Source organism: Pseudophryne corroboree, unplaced genomic scaffold, assembly GCF_028390025.1.
Source record: "Pseudophryne corroboree isolate aPseCor3 unplaced genomic scaffold, aPseCor3.hap2 scaffold_222, whole genome shotgun sequence".
Lineage (NCBI taxonomy): Eukaryota > Metazoa > Chordata > Amphibia > Anura > Myobatrachidae > Pseudophryne > Pseudophryne corroboree.
In genome coordinates this window covers 665,987-680,683 of record NW_026968868.1, presented here as the reverse complement: position 1 = coordinate 680,683, position 14,697 = coordinate 665,987, and the positions used below count along the sequence as shown (strand labels likewise).

Here is a 14,697-nt window from a genome sequence, read left to right as displayed (position 1 = left end):
AGCAGTGGGTCAAAGTTGGCTTCAACCCTCATCTGCATATGAAAAGAGAAAAGGAGCGTGCAGGGCATGGCGGCCTTTTGCGGTGCTTGGATGACCCCTAGTTCGCATTAAACACCTCCACCCTCCTTTGGTGTGGGGCTCATGTTGGCCATGCCCCATCCCCTGAAGCATTCAAGCTGATTTCTTGCAGCAGCTGGGCACTGTAACATCTCCAGAGCTGCTCTGTAAGGCAAGTAAAAGGGTGTGGGCCCTGCAGCACTACCTGTAGTTTGCATTGTGCATTGGAAGGCACAAAGTAAGCAGACGGGAGGAGAAGTCAGGATAGTGCACAAGGGTATAGAAGGGAGCGGCTGAAGAAAAGAGAAGTGGAAACAGACAGCAAACTAGGTTGGAGAGAGACCTGAGACAAAGAGATCTGAATTACACGAGAGCCGACCAGGGGAAACACAAATTATGCAGTCAAGTTTCCCACATTTGGGGAAATCGCAGGGGCAGCACACCCAGAGTGCAATGGGTGAGCCTTGCCCTGGGAGAAGCACCTTCATGATCATAGTATCTCACCTGGCAGGTAAGTAGGAGTTGGGCTAGAGCTGGGGAGGGTCTCTGCTTGGGCACCCCCCTGTCAAGTGAAGGAGATCCAACTGAGGCAGCACAAGGGAACTCTCGAAAGAAGAACAAGGCTAGAGGAAGATCTGAACAAAGAAATCTGACTTTTACCAGAGCTGACCAGAGGAAAACACAAACACAGTCCCCCACTACCACAAATAAAGCAGTCGAGTTTCCCACATTTGGGGAAATCACAGGGGTCAGCATACCCATAATGCAATGAATGAACCTCACCCTGGGAGAATAATCTTCATGACCATGGTATCTCCTATGCAAAATAAGTATGATTTGGGATAGAGCTGGGGAGGGCCGCTGCTCAGGCACATCTCTGTCAAGTAAAGGAGATTCAACTGAGGCAGCACAATGGAACTCTCATCTGGGGACAACAACTGCAGGGAGAACACATATTTTCAGATGAACATGGGAGGGCAGAAGGCTGCCTAATACTGAAGCACCCCCAAACAACAAACCAAATGCAACAACTAGTGCAAGCATTCCTGGGGGAAGTTCTGCAGAAGACGGATTTGCATACGGTGATGTCATCCAAGCAGTGGGTCAAAGTTGGCTTCAACCCTCATCTGCATATGAAAAGAGAAAAGGGGCGTGCAGGGCATGGCGGCCTTTTGCGGTGCTTGGATGACCCCTAGTTCGCATTAAACACCTCCACCCTCCTTTGGTGTGGGGCTCATGTTGGCCATGCCCCATCCCCTGAAGCATTCAAGCTGATTTCTTGCAGCAGCTGGGCACTGTAACAGCTCAAGAGCTGCTCTGTAAGGCAAGTAAAAGGGTGTGGGCCCTGCAGCACTACCTGTAGTTTGCATTGTGCATTGGAAGGCACAAAGTAAGCAGACGGGAGGAGAAGTCAGGATAGTGCACAAGGGTATAAAAGGGAGCGGCTGAAGAAAAGAGAAGTGGAAACAGACAGCAAACTAGGCTGGAGAGAGACCTGAGACAAAGAGATCTGAATTATACGAGAGCCGACCAGGGGAAACACAAATTATGCAGTCAAGTTTCCCACATTTGGGGAAATCGCAGGAGCAGCACACCCAGAGTACAATGGGTGAGCCTTGCCCTGGGAGAAGCACCTTCATGATCATAGTATCTCACCTGGCAGGTAAGTAGGAGTTGGGCTAGAGCTGGGGAGGGTCGCTGCTCGGGTACCCCCCTGTAAAGTGAAGGAGATCCAACTGAGGCAGCACAAGGGAACTCTCGAAAAAAGAACAAGGCTAAAGGAAAATCTGAGACAAAGAAATCTGACTTTTACCAGAGCTGACCAGAGGAAAGCACAAACACAGTCTCCCACTACCACAAATAATGCAGTCAAGTTTCCCACATTTGGGGAAATCACAGGGGTCAGCATACCCAAAATGCAATGAATGAACCTCACCCTGGGAGAAAAATCTTCATGACCATGGTATCTCCTATGCAAAATAAGTATGATTTGGAATAGGGCTGGGGAGGGCCGCTGCTCATGCACATCTCTGTCAAGTAAAGGAGATTCAACTGAGGCAGCACAAGGGAACTCTCATCTTGGGACAACAACTGCAGGGAGAACATATATTTTCAGATGAACATGGGAGGGCAGAAGGCTGCCTAATACTGAAGCACCCCCAAACAACAAACCAAATGCAACAACTAGTGCAAGCATTCCTGGGGGAAGGCCTGCCGCAGATGGATTTGCATATGGTGATGTCATCCAAGCAGTGGGTCAAAGTTGGCTTCAACCCTCGTCTGCATATGAAAAGAGAAAAGGGGCGTGCAGGGCATGGTGGCCTTTTGCGGCGCTTGGCTGACCCCTAGTTTGCATTAAACACCTCCACCCTCCTTTGGTGTGGGGCTCATGTTGGCTATGCCCCAGCCCCTGAAGCATTCAAGCTGATTTCTTGCAGCAGCTGGGCACTGTAACAGCTCCAGAGCTGCTCTGTAAGGCAAGTAAAAGGGTGTGGGCCCTGCAGCACTACCTGTAGTTTGCATTGTGCATTGGAAGGCACAAAGTAAGCAGACGGGAGGAGAAGTCAGGATAGTGCACAAGGGTATAGAAGGGAGCGGCTGAAGAAAAGAGAAGTGGAAACAGACAGCAAACTAGGCTGGAGAGAGACCTGAGACAAAGAGATCTGAATTATACGAGAGCCGACGAGGGGAAACACAAATTATGCAGTCAAGTTTCCCACATTTGGGGAAATCGCAGGAGCAGCACACCCAGAGTGCAATGGTTGAGCCTTGCCCTGGGAGAAGCACCTTCATGATCATAGTATCTCACCTGGCAGGTAAGTAGGAGTTGGGCTAGAGCTGGGGAGGGTCGCTGCTCGGGTTCCCCCCTGTGAAGTGAAGGAGATCCAACTGAGGCAGCACCAGGGAACTCTCGAAAGAAGAACAAGGCTAGAGGAAGATCTGAGACAAAGAAATCTGACTTTTACCAGAGCTGACCAGAGGAAAGCACAAACACAGTCCCCCACTACCACAAATAATGCAGTCGAGTTTCCCACATTTGGGAAAATCACAGGGGTCAGCATACCCAGAATGCAATGAATGAACCTCACCCTGGGAGAACAATCTTCATGACCATGGTATCTCCTATGCAAAATAAGTATGATTTGGGATAGGGCTGGTGAGGGCAGCTGCTCAGGCACATCTCTGTCAAGTAAAGGAGATTCAACTGAGGCAGCACAAGTGAACTCTCATCTGGGGACAACAACTGCAGGGAGACCACATCTTTTCAGATGAACATGGGAGGGCGGAAGGCTGCCTAATACTGAAGCACCATCAAATATCAAACCATATGCAACAACTAGTACAAGCACTCCTGGGGGAAGGTCTGCAGCAGACGGATTTGCATACGGTGATGTTATCCAAGCAGTGGGCCAAAGTTGACTGGAACCCTCATCTGCATATGAAAAGAGAAAAGGGGCATGCAGGGCATGGCGGCCTTTCGCAGTGCTTGGATGACCCCTAGTTCGCATTAAACACCTCCCCCCTCCTTTGGTGTGGGGCTCATGTTGGCCATGCCCCATCCCCTGAAGCATTCAAGCTGATTTCTTGCAGCAGCTGGGCACTGTAACAGCTCCAGAGCTGCTCTGTAAGGCAAGTAAAAGGGTGTGGGCCCTGCAGCACTACCTGTAGTTTGCATTGTGCATTGGAAGGCACAAAGTAAGCAGACGGGAGGAGAAGTCAGGATAGTGCACAAGGGTATAGAAGGGAGCGGCTGAAGAAAAGAGAAGTGGAAACAGACAGCAAACTAGGCTGGAGAGAGACCTGAGACAAATAGATCTGAATTATACGAGAGCCGACCAGGGGAAACACAAATTATGCAGTCAAGTTCCCCACATTTGGGGAAATCGCAGGGGCAGCACACCCAGAGTGCAATGGGTGAGCCTTGCCCTGGGAGAAGCACCTTCATGATCATAGTATCTCACCTGGCAGGTAAGTAGGAGTTGGGCTAGAGCTGGGGAGGGTCGCTGCTCGGGTACCCCCCTGTCAAGTGAAGGAGATCCAACTGAGGCAGCACAATGGAACTCTCGAAAGAAGAACAAGGCTAGAGGAAAATCTGAGACAAAGAAATCTTACTTTTACCAGAGCTGACCAGAGGAAAGCACAAACACAGTCCCCCACTACCACAAATAATGCAGTCAAGTTTCCCACATTTGGGGAAATCACAGGGGTCAGCATACCCAAAATGCAATGAATGAACCTCACCCTGGGAGAACAATCTTCATGACCATGGTATCTCCTATGCAAAATAAGTATGATTTGGAATAGGGCTGGGGAGGGCCGCTGCTCATGCACATCTCTGTCAAGTAAAGGAGATTCAACTGAGGCAGCACAAGGGAACTCTCATCTGGGGACAACAACTGCAGGGAGAACACATATTTTCAGATGAACATGGGAGGGCAGAAGGCTGCCTAATACTGAAGCACCCCCAAACAACAAACCAAATGCAACAACTAGTGCAAGCATTCCTGGGGGAAGTTCTGCAGAAGACGGATTTGCATACGGTGATGTCATCCAAGCAGTGGGTCAAAGTTGGCTTCAACCCTCATCTGCATATGAAAAGAGAAAAGGGGCGTGCAGGGCATGGCGGCCTTTTGCGGTGCTTGGATGACCCCTAGTTCGCATTAAACACCTCCACCCTCCTTTGGTGTGGGGCTCATGTTGGCCATGCCCCATCCCCTGAAGCATTCAAGCTGATTTCTTGCAGCAGCTGGGCACTGTAACAGCTCCAGAGCTGCTCTGTAAGGCAAGTAAAAGGGTGTGGGCCCTGCAGCACTACCTGTAGTTTGCATTGTGCATTGGAAGGCACAAAGTAAGCAGACGGGAGGAGAAGTCAGGATAGTGCACAAGGGTATAGAAGGGAGCAGTTGAAGAAAAGAGAAGTGGAAACAGACAGCAAACTAGGCTGGAGAGAGACCTGAGACAAAGAGATCTGAATTATACGAGAGCCGACCAGGGGAAACACAAATTATGCAGTCAAGTTTCCCACATTTGGGGAAATCGCAGGGGCAGCACACCCAGAGTGCAATGGGTGAGCCTTGCCCTGGGAGAAGCACCTTCATGATCATAGTATCTCACCTGGCAGGTAAGTAGGAGTTGGGCTAGAGCTGGGGAGGGTCGCTGTTCGGGCACCCCCCTGTCAAGTGAAAGAGATCCAACTGAGGCAGCACAAGGGAACTCTCGAAAGAAGAACAAGGCTAGAGGAAGATCTGAGACAAAGAAATCTGACTTTTACCAGAGCTGACCAGAGGAAAGCACAAACACAGTCCCCCACTACCACAAATAATGCAGTCGAGTTTCCCACATTTGGGAAAATCACAGGGGTCAGCATACCCAGAATGCAATGAATGAACCTCACCCTGGGAGAACAATCTTCATGACCATGGTATCTCCTATGCAAAATAAGTATGATTTGGGATAGGGCTGGTGAGGGCCGCTGCTCAGGCACATCTCTGTCAAGTAAAGGAGATTCAACTGAGGCAGCACAAGGGAACTCTCATCTGGGGACAACAACTGCAGGGAGACCACATCTTTTCAGATGAACATGGGAGGGCGGAAGGCTGCCTAATACTGAAGCACCATCAAATATCAAACCATATGCAACAACTAGTACAAGCACTCCTTGGGGAAGGTCTGCAGCAGACGGATTTGCATACGGTGATGTTATCCAAGCAGTGGGCCAAAGTTGACTGGAACCCTCATCTGCATATGAAAAGAGAAAAGGGGCATGCAGGGCATGGCGGCCTTTTGCAGTGCTTGGATGACCCCTAGTTCGCATTAAACACCCCCACCCTCCTTTGGTGTGGGGCTCATGTTGGCCATGCCCCATCTCCTGAAGCATTCAAGCTGATTTCTTGCAGCAGCTGGGCACTGTAACAGCTCCAGAGCTGTTCTGTAAGGCAAGTAAAAGGGTGTGGGCCCTGCAGCACCACCTGTTGTTCGCATTGTGCGTTGGAAGGCACAAATTAAGCAGACGGGAGGAGAAGTCAGGATAGTGCGCAAGGGCATACTTTTCTCTTAGTCCGGGGGCAAGGCTTCAAAATGGGGTCTGCAACGGAGGAGACACAGGGGGCGTGGTCACAGCAGCTTTTCTCTACAACCTGCACCAGCAGGAGCCTACACCATTTTTTATGATCACGCTGAACTGCAGTGCGACTGCAATTACAGCATGGTCAAGAAGGGAGGCGTCATGCTGGGTGGCCATGCCCTGTCACTGTGCAGGAGCCAGCACAGCTCACACACTAGTCCCCGGGTGCAGCCCCCAACCCCCGGGACACCCGGAGCAACAAAATGTAGATTCAGGCCACCAGGCCACGCCCCTACCTATGAAACCATGCCTCCTTTTTACCATTGCGCTGTTTATCTGCGCGCACTGCATTACAATCTCCCTCGCCACCTTTCTGGGTGTCACCAGTGATAGTGACACCTCTGCCATGCTTGTAGCAGCTGGTCCTAAGATCTACGCCTCAAGCCCTGAGTGTTTGCCCTTGTGACTTGTTGATCATCATAGCGAAGCAGATGCTTACAGAAAACTGCAGGGGCTTAGATTGAAAATAAAAAAATTGATGGGTATAAGGTAGAGAGGAGCGGGTTCGGTTCTCCGAGAACCGAATTCCCCACGAACTCCACGTGGTTTACACTGGTCCGAGGCAGGCTCGGTTGTTCCCGCCTGACTCGGAAAACCTGAACAAGGGAAAATGTCATCATCCCGCTGTCGGATTCTTGCGAGATTCGGATTCCATATAAAGAGCTGCGCGTTGCTGCCATTTTTACTCGTGCATTGAAGAGAGAGCGGAGAGGACGTGGCTATGTTCTCTCAGTGGAAATCTCAATATCAGTGCTCAGTATCAGTGGTTACTTATTGCTGCTCAGTAATACTAGTAGTGTGTCTCTCCTGCTCAGTGTCAGTTCTCAGTAGTATCCTCATCAGTGCTCAGTATCACTGCTCATTGTCTTGTGCTGCATTGTGGTGCTCAGCATACTACAGTACATTACTAATAGTCCAGTGCTGCATCTTGCTGCTCAGTGTCAGTTCTAGTATCCTCATCAGTGCTCACTATCACTGCTCATTGCATTGTGGTGTTCTGTATACTACAGTAACATAGTAATATAGTATATATAGAGGAGCGGGTTCGGTTCTCCGAGAACCGAATTCCCGACGAACTCCACGTGGTTTACACTGGTCCGTGGCAGGCTCGGTTGTTCCCGCCTGACTCGGAAAACCTGAACAAGGGAAAATGTCATCATCCCGCTGTCGGATTCTCGCGAGATTCGGATTCCATATAAAGAGCTGCGCGTTGCCGCCATTTTTACTCGTGCATTGAAGAGAGAGCGGAGAGGACGTGGCTATGTTCTCTCAGTGGAAATCTCAATATCAGTGCCCAGTATCAGTGGTTACTTATTGCTGCTCAGTAATACTAGTAGTGTGTCTCTCCTGCTCAGTGTCAGTTCTCAGTAGTATCCTCATCAGTGCTCAGTATCACTGCTCATTGTCTTGTGCTGCATTGTGGTGCTCAGCATACAACAGTACATTACTAATAGTCCAGTGCTGCATCTTGCTGCTCATGTTGGCTATGCCCCAGCCCCTGAAGCATTCAAGCTGATTTCTTGCAGCAGCTGGGCACTGTAACAGCTCCAGAGCTGCTCTGTAAGGCAAGTAAAAGGGTGTTGGCCCTGCAGCACTACCTGTAGTTTGCATTGTGCGTTGGAAGGCACAAAGTAAGCAGACAGGAGAAGTCAGGAGAGTGCACAAGGGCATAGAAGGCAGGGGCTCAAGAAAAGAGAAGTGGAAACAGACAGCAAACTAGGCTGGAGAGAGACCTGAGACAAAGAGATCTGAATTATACGAGTAGCCGACCAGAGGAAACACAAATTATGCAGTCAAGTGTCCCACATTTGGGGAAATCGTAGGAGCAGCACACCCAGAGTGCAATGGGTGAGCCTTGCCCTGGTAGAAGCACCTTCCTGATCATAGTATCTCACTTGGCAGGTAAGTAGGAGTTGGGCTTGAGCTGGGGAGGGTCGCTGCTCGGGCACCCCCCTGTCAAGTGAAGGAGATCCAACTGAGGCAGCACAAGGAAACTCTCAAAAAAAGAACAAGGCTAGAGGAAGATCTGAGACAAAGAAATCTGACTTTTACCAGAGCTGACCAGAGGAAAGCACAAACACAGTCCCCCACTACCACAAATAATGCAGTCGAGTTTCCCACATTTGGGGAAATCACAGGGGTCAGCATACCCAGAATGCAATGAATGAACCTCACCCTGGGAGAACAATCTTCATGACCATGGTATCTCCTATGCAAAATAAGTATGATTTGGGATAGGGCTGGGGAGGGCCGCTGCTCAGGCACATCTCTTTCAAGTAAAGGAGATTCAACTGAGGCAGCACAAGGGTACTCTCATCTGGGGACAACAACTGCAGGGAGAACACATATTTTCAGATGAACATGGGAGAGCTGAAGGCTGCCTAATACTGAAGCACCCCAAACAACAAACCAAATGCAACAACTAGTACAAGCATTCCTGGGGGAAGGTCTGCAGAAGACGGATTTGCATACGGTGATGTCATCCAAGCAGTGGGCCAAAGTTGGCTGGAACCCTCATCTGCATATGAAAAGAGAAAAGGGGTATGCAGGGCATGGCGGCCTTTTGCGGCGCTTGGATGACCCTTAGTTCGCATTAAACACCTCCACCCTCCGTCGGTGTGGGGCTCATGTTGGCTATGCCCCAGCCCCTGAAGCATTCAAGCTGATTTCTTGCAGCAGCTGGGCACTGTAACAGCTCCAGAGCTGCTCTGAAAGGCAAGTAAAAGGGTGTGGGCCCTGCAGCACTACCTGTAGTTTGCATTGTGCGTTGGAAGGCACAAAGTAAGCAGACAGGAGAAGTCAGGAGAGTGCACAAGGGCATAGAAGGCAGCGGCTCAAGAAAAGAGAAGTGGAAACAGACAGCAAACTAGGCTGGAGAGAGACCTGAGACAAAGAGATCTGAATTATACGAGTAGCCGACTAGAGGAAACACAAATTATGCAGTCAAGTGTCCCACATTTGGGGAAATCGTAGGAGCAGCACACCCAGAGTGCAATGGGTGAGCCTTGCCCTGGGAGAAGCACCTTCCTGATCATAGTATCTCACCTGGCAGGTAAGTAGGAGTTGGGCTAGAGATGGGGAGGGTCGCTGCTCGGGCACCCCCCTGTCAAGTGAAGTTCTGCAGAAGACGGATTTGCATACGGTGATGTCATCCAAGCAGTGGGTCAAAGTTGGCTTCAACCCTCATCTGCATATGAAAAGAGAAAAGGGGCGTGCAGGGCATGGCGGCCTTTTGCGGTGCTTGGATGACCCCTAGTTCGCATTAAACACCTCCACCCTCCTTTGGTGTGGGGCTCATGTTGGCCATGCCCCATCCCCTGAAGATGAACATGGGAGGGCAGAAGGCTGCCTAATACTGAAGCACCCCCAAACAACAAACCAAATGCAACAACTAGTGCAAGCATTCCTGGGGGAAGGCCTGCCGCAGATGGATTTGCATATGGTGATGTCATCCAAGCAGTGGGTCAAAGTTGGCTTCAACCCTCGTCTGCATATGAAAAGAGAAAAGGGGCGTGCAGGGCATGGTGGCCTTTTGCGGCGCTTGGCTGACCCCTAGTTTGCATTAAACACCTCCACCCTCCTTTGGTGTGGGGCTCATGTTGGCTATGCCCCAGCCCCTGAAGCATTCAAGCTAATTTCTTGCAGCAGCTGGGCACTGTAACAGCTCCAGAGCTGCTCTGTAAGGCAAGTAAAAGGGTGTGGGCCCTGCAGCACTACCTGTAGTTTGCATTGTGCATTGGAAGGCACAAAGTAAGCAGACGGGAGGAGAAGTCAGGATAGTGCACAAGGGTATAGAAGGGAGCGGCTGAAGAAAAGAGAAGTGGAAACAGACAGCAAACTAGGCTGGAGAGAGACCTGAGACAAAGAGATCTGAATTATACGAGAGCCGACGAGGGGAAACACAAATTATGCAGTCAAGTTTCCCACATTTGGGGAAATCGCAGGAGCAGCACACCCAGAGTGCAATGGTTGAGCCTTGCCCTGGGAGAAGCACCTTCATGATCATAGTATCTCACCTGGCAGGTAAGTAGGAGTTGGGCTAGAGCTGGGGAGGGTCGCTGCTCGGGTTCCCCCCTGTGAAGTGAAGGAGATCCAACTGAGGCAGCACCAGGGAACTCTCGAAAGAAGAACAAGGCTAGAGGAAGATCTGAGACAAAGAAATCTGACTTTTACCAGAGCTGACCAGAGGAAAGCACAAACACAGTCCCCCACTACCACAAATAATGCAGTCGAGTTTCCCACATTTGGGAAAATCACAGGGGTCAGCATACCCAGAATGCAATGAATGAACCTCACCCTGGGAGAACAATCTTCATGACCATGGTATCTCCTATGCAAAATAAGTATGATTTGGGATAGGGCTGGTGAGGGCAGCTGCTCAGGCACATCTCTGTCAAGTAAAGGAGATTCAACTGAGGCAGCACAAGTGAACTCTCATCTGGGGACAACAACTGCAGGGAGACCACATCTTTTCAGATGAATATGGGAGGGCGGAAGGCTGCCTAATACTGAAGCACCATCAAATATCAAACCATATGCAACAACTAGTACAAGCACTCCTGGGGGAAGGTCTGCAGCAGACGGATTTGCATACGGTGATGTTATCCAAGCAGTGGGCCAAAGTTGACTGGAACCCTCATCTGCATATGAAAAGAGAAAAGGGGCATGCAGGGCATGGCGGCCTTTTGCAGTGCTTGGATGACCCCTAGTTCGCATTAAACACCTCCCCCCTCCTTTGGTGTGGGGCTCATGTTGGCCATGCCCCATCCCCTGAAGCATTCAAGCTGATTTCTTGCAGCAGCTGGGCACTGTAACAGCTCCAGAGCTGCTCTGTAAGGCAAGTAAAAGGGTGTGGGCCCTGCAGCACTACCTGTAGTTTGCATTGTGCATTGGAAGGCACAAAGTAAGCAGACGGGAGGAGAAGTCAGGATAGTGCACAAGGGTATAGAAGGGAGCGGCTGAAGAAAAGAGAAGTGGAAACAGACAGCAAACTAGGCTGGAGAGAGACCTGAGACAAATAGATCTGAATTATACGAGAGCCGACCAGGGGAAACACAAATTATGCAGTCAAGTTTCCCACATTTGGGGAAATCGCAGGGGCAGCACACCCAGAGTGCAATGGGTGAGCCTTGCCCTGGGAGAAGCACCTTCATGATCATAGTATCTCACCTGGCAGGTAAGTAGGAGTTGGGCTAGAGCTGGGGAGGGTCGCTGCTCGGGTACCCCCCTGTCAAGTGAAGGAGATCCAACTGAGGCAGCACAATGGAACTCTCGAAAGAAGAACAAGGCTAGAGGAAAATCTGAGACAAAGAAATCTGACTTTTACCAGAGCTGACCAGAGGAAAGCACAAACACAGTCCCCCACTACCACAAATAATGCAGTCAAGTTTCCCACATTTGGGGAAATCACAGGGGTCAGCATACCCAAAATGCAATGAATGAACCTCACCCTGGGAGAACAATCTTCATGACCATGGTATCTCCTATGCAAAATAAGTATGATTTGGAATAGGGCTGGGGAGGGCCGCTGCTCATGCACATCTCTGTCAAGTAAAGGAGATTCAACTGAGGCAGCACAAGGGAACTCTCATCTGGGGACAACAACTGCAGGGAGAACACATATTTTCAGATGAACATGGGAGGGCAGAAGGCTGCCTAATACTGAAGCACCCCCAAACAACAAACCAAATGCAACAACTAGTGCAAGCATTCCTGGGGGAAGTTCTGCAGAAGACGGATTTGCATACGGTGATGTCATCCAAGCAGTGGGTCAAAGTTGGCTTCAACCCTCATCTGCATTTGAAAAGAGAAAAGGGGCGTGCAGGGCATGGCGGCCTTTTGCGGTGCTTGGATGACCCCTAGTTCGCATTAAACACCTCCACCCTCCTTTGGTGTGGGGCTCATGTTGGCCATGCCCCATCCCCTGAAGCATTCAAGCTGATTTCTTGCAGCAGCTGGGCACTGTAACAGCTCCAGAGCTGCTCTGTAAGGCAAGTAAAAGGGTGTGGGCCCTGCAGCACTACCTGTAGTTTGCATTGTGCATTGGAAGGCACAAAGTAAGCAGACGGGAGGAGAAGTCAGGATAGTGCACAAGGGTATAGAAGGGAGCGGCTGAAGAAAAGAGAAGTGGAAACAGACAGCAAACTAGGCTGGAGAGAGACCTGAGACAAATAGATCTGAATTATACGAGAGCCGACCAGGGGAAACACAAATTATGCAGTCAAGTTTCCCACATTTGGGGAAATCGCAGGGGCAGCACACCCAGAGTGCAATGGGTGAGCCTTGCCCTGGGAGAAGCACCTTCATGATCATAGTATCTCACCTGGCAGGTAAGTAGGAGTTGGGCTAGAGCTGGGGAGGGTCGCTGCTCGGGTACCCCCCTGTCAAGTGAAGGAGATCCAACTGAGGCAGCACAATGGAACTCTCGAAAGAAGAACAAGGCTAGAGGAAAATCTGAGACAAAGAAATCTGACTTTTACCAGAGCTGACCAGAGGAAAGCACAAACACAGTCCCCCACTACCACAAATAATGCAGTCGAGTTTCCCACATTTGGGGAAATCACAGGGGTCAGCATACCCAAAATGCAATGAATGAACCTCACCCTGGGAGAACAATCTTCATGACCATGGTATCTCCTATGCAAAATAAGTATGATTTGGAATAGGGCTGGGGAGGGCCGCTGCTCATGCACATCTCTGTCAAGTAAAGGAGATTCAACTGAGGCAGCACAAGGGAACTCTCATCTGGGGACAACAACTGCAGGGAGAACACATATTTTCAGATGAACATGGGAGGGCAGAAGGCTGCCTAATACTGAAGCACCCCCAAACAACAAACCAAATGCAACAACTAGTGCAAGCATTCCTGGGGGAAGTTCTGCAGAAGACGGATTTGCATACGGTGATGTCATCCAAGCAGTGGGTCAAAGTTGGCTTCAACCCTCATCTGCATATGAAAAGAGAAAAGGGGCGTGCAGGGCATGGCGGCCTTTTGTGGTGCTTGGATGACCCCTAGTTCGCATTAAACACCTCCACCCTCCTTTGGTGTGGGGCTCATGTTGGCCATGCCCCATCCCCTGAAGCATTCAAGCTGATTTCTTGCAGCAGCTGGGCACTGTAACAGCTCCAGAGCTGCTCTGTAAGGCAAGTAAAAGGGTGTGGGCCCTGCAGCACTACCTGTAGTTTGCATTGTGCATTGGAAGGCACAAAGTAAGCAGACGGGAGGAGAAGTCAGGATAGTGCACAAGGGTATAGAAGGGAGCGGTTGAAGAAAAGAGAAGTGGAAACAGACAGCAAACTAGGCTGGAGAGAGACCTGAGACAAAGAGATCTGAATTATACGAGAGCCGACCAGGGGAAACACAAATTATGCAGTCAAGTTTCCCACATTTGGGGAAATCGCAGGGGCAGCACACCCAGAGTGCAATGGGTGAGCCTTGCCCTGGGAGAAGCACCTTCATGATCATAGTATCTCACCTGGCAGGTAAGTAGGAGTTGGGCTAGAGCTGGGGAGGGTCGCTGTTCGGGCACCCCCCTGTCAAGTGAAAGAGATCCAACTGAGGCAGCACAAGGGAACTCTCGATAGAAGAACAAGGCTAGAGGAAGATCTGAGACAAAGAAATCTGACTTTTACCAGAGCTGACCAGAGGAAAGCACAAACACAGTCCCCCACTACCACAAATAATGCAGTCGAGTTTCCCACATTTGGGAAAATCACAGGGGTCAGCATACCCAGAATGCAATGAATGAACCTCACCCTGGGAGAACAATCTTCATGACCATGGTATCTCCTATGCAAAATAAGTATGATTTGGGATAGGGCTGGTGAGGGCCGCTGCTCAGGCACATCTCTGTCAAGTAAAGGAGATTCAACTGAGGCAGCACAAGGGAACTCTCATCTGGGGACAACAACTGCAGGGAGACCACATCTTTTCAGATGAACATGGGAGGGCGGAAGGCTGCCTAATACTGAAGCACCATCAAATATCAAACCATATGCAACAACTAGTACAAGCACTCCTTGGGGAAGGTCTGCAGCAGACGGATTTGCATACGGTGATGTTATCCAAGCAGTGGGCCAAAGTTGACTGGAACCCTCATCTGCATATGAAAAGAGAAAAGGGGCATGCAGGGCATGGCGGCCTTTTGCAGTGCTTGGATGACCCCTAGTTCGCATTAAACACCCCCACCCTCCTTTGGTGTGGGGCTCATGTTGGCCATGCCCCATCCCCTGAAGCATTCAAGCTGATTTCTTGCAGCAGCTGGGCACTGTAACAGCTCCAGAGCTGTTCTGTAAGGCAAGTAAAAGGGTGTGGGCCCTGCAGCACCACCTGTTGTTCGCATTGTGCGTTGGAAGGCACAAATTAAGCAGACGGGAGGAGAAGTCAGGATAGTGCGCAAGGGCATACTTTTCTCTTAGTCCGGGGGCAAGGCTTCAAAATGGGGTCTGCAACGGAGGAGACACAGGGGGCGTGGTCACAGCAGCTTTTCTCTACAGCCTGCACCAGCAGGAGCCTA

At 50.3% G+C, this 14,697-nt stretch overlaps 19 non-coding genes and 2 pseudogenes across 19 annotated transcripts; all 21 read right to left on the bottom strand.

Moving 5' to 3' along the window:
* Positions 1–413: 413 nt before the first annotated feature.
* On the bottom strand, positions 414–576 carry LOC135008108 (U1 spliceosomal RNA). Its single transcript, XR_010207925.1, has one exon. It is a non-coding gene; the product is annotated as a U1 spliceosomal RNA (small nuclear RNA).
* A 151-nt stretch (positions 577–727) lies between these two features.
* Positions 728–891, bottom strand: LOC135008052 (U1 spliceosomal RNA). The gene has a single exon (XR_010207869.1). It is a non-coding gene; the product is annotated as a U1 spliceosomal RNA (small nuclear RNA).
* Positions 892–1,565: 674 nt separating this feature from the next.
* On the bottom strand, positions 1,566–1,728 carry LOC135008223 (U1 spliceosomal RNA). Its single transcript, XR_010208034.1, has one exon. It is a non-coding gene; the product is annotated as a U1 spliceosomal RNA (small nuclear RNA).
* Positions 1,729–1,880: 152 nt separating this feature from the next.
* LOC135008077 (U1 spliceosomal RNA) lies at positions 1,881–2,044 on the bottom strand. The gene has a single exon (XR_010207895.1). It is a non-coding gene; the product is annotated as a U1 spliceosomal RNA (small nuclear RNA).
* Positions 2,045–2,745: 701 nt separating this feature from the next.
* Positions 2,746–2,881, bottom strand: LOC135008287 (U1 spliceosomal RNA; annotated as a pseudogene).
* Positions 2,882–3,033: 152 nt separating this feature from the next.
* Positions 3,034–3,197, bottom strand: LOC135008363 (U1 spliceosomal RNA). The gene has a single exon (XR_010208130.1). It is a non-coding gene; the product is annotated as a U1 spliceosomal RNA (small nuclear RNA).
* Positions 3,198–3,871: 674 nt separating this feature from the next.
* On the bottom strand, positions 3,872–4,034 carry LOC135008197 (U1 spliceosomal RNA). Its single transcript, XR_010208012.1, has one exon. It is a non-coding gene; the product is annotated as a U1 spliceosomal RNA (small nuclear RNA).
* Positions 4,035–4,186: 152 nt separating this feature from the next.
* On the bottom strand, positions 4,187–4,350 carry LOC135007963 (U1 spliceosomal RNA). Its single transcript, XR_010207783.1, has one exon. It is a non-coding gene; the product is annotated as a U1 spliceosomal RNA (small nuclear RNA).
* Positions 4,351–5,024: 674 nt separating this feature from the next.
* Positions 5,025–5,187, bottom strand: LOC135008156 (U1 spliceosomal RNA). The gene has a single exon (XR_010207972.1). It is a non-coding gene; the product is annotated as a U1 spliceosomal RNA (small nuclear RNA).
* Positions 5,188–5,339: 152 nt separating this feature from the next.
* LOC135008352 (U1 spliceosomal RNA) lies at positions 5,340–5,503 on the bottom strand. The gene has a single exon (XR_010208123.1). It is a non-coding gene; the product is annotated as a U1 spliceosomal RNA (small nuclear RNA).
* A 2,424-nt stretch (positions 5,504–7,927) lies between these two features.
* Positions 7,928–8,091, bottom strand: LOC135008348 (U1 spliceosomal RNA). Its single transcript, XR_010208119.1, has one exon. It is a non-coding gene; the product is annotated as a U1 spliceosomal RNA (small nuclear RNA).
* A 152-nt stretch (positions 8,092–8,243) lies between these two features.
* On the bottom strand, positions 8,244–8,407 carry LOC135008212 (U1 spliceosomal RNA). The gene has a single exon (XR_010208024.1). It is a non-coding gene; the product is annotated as a U1 spliceosomal RNA (small nuclear RNA).
* Positions 8,408–9,077: 670 nt separating this feature from the next.
* LOC135008270 (U1 spliceosomal RNA) lies at positions 9,078–9,241 on the bottom strand. Its single transcript, XR_010208076.1, has one exon. It is a non-coding gene; the product is annotated as a U1 spliceosomal RNA (small nuclear RNA).
* Positions 9,242–10,076: 835 nt separating this feature from the next.
* On the bottom strand, positions 10,077–10,212 carry LOC135008286 (U1 spliceosomal RNA; annotated as a pseudogene).
* A 152-nt stretch (positions 10,213–10,364) lies between these two features.
* Positions 10,365–10,528, bottom strand: LOC135008341 (U1 spliceosomal RNA). Its single transcript, XR_010208113.1, has one exon. It is a non-coding gene; the product is annotated as a U1 spliceosomal RNA (small nuclear RNA).
* A 674-nt stretch (positions 10,529–11,202) lies between these two features.
* On the bottom strand, positions 11,203–11,365 carry LOC135008172 (U1 spliceosomal RNA). Its single transcript, XR_010207988.1, has one exon. It is a non-coding gene; the product is annotated as a U1 spliceosomal RNA (small nuclear RNA).
* Positions 11,366–11,517: 152 nt separating this feature from the next.
* On the bottom strand, positions 11,518–11,681 carry LOC135007962 (U1 spliceosomal RNA). The gene has a single exon (XR_010207782.1). It is a non-coding gene; the product is annotated as a U1 spliceosomal RNA (small nuclear RNA).
* A 674-nt stretch (positions 11,682–12,355) lies between these two features.
* LOC135008171 (U1 spliceosomal RNA) lies at positions 12,356–12,518 on the bottom strand. Its single transcript, XR_010207987.1, has one exon. It is a non-coding gene; the product is annotated as a U1 spliceosomal RNA (small nuclear RNA).
* A 152-nt stretch (positions 12,519–12,670) lies between these two features.
* Positions 12,671–12,834, bottom strand: LOC135008075 (U1 spliceosomal RNA). Its single transcript, XR_010207893.1, has one exon. It is a non-coding gene; the product is annotated as a U1 spliceosomal RNA (small nuclear RNA).
* A 674-nt stretch (positions 12,835–13,508) lies between these two features.
* Positions 13,509–13,671, bottom strand: LOC135008155 (U1 spliceosomal RNA). The gene has a single exon (XR_010207971.1). It is a non-coding gene; the product is annotated as a U1 spliceosomal RNA (small nuclear RNA).
* A 152-nt stretch (positions 13,672–13,823) lies between these two features.
* Positions 13,824–13,987, bottom strand: LOC135008329 (U1 spliceosomal RNA). Its single transcript, XR_010208109.1, has one exon. It is a non-coding gene; the product is annotated as a U1 spliceosomal RNA (small nuclear RNA).
* Positions 13,988–14,697: the final 710 nt, after the last annotated feature.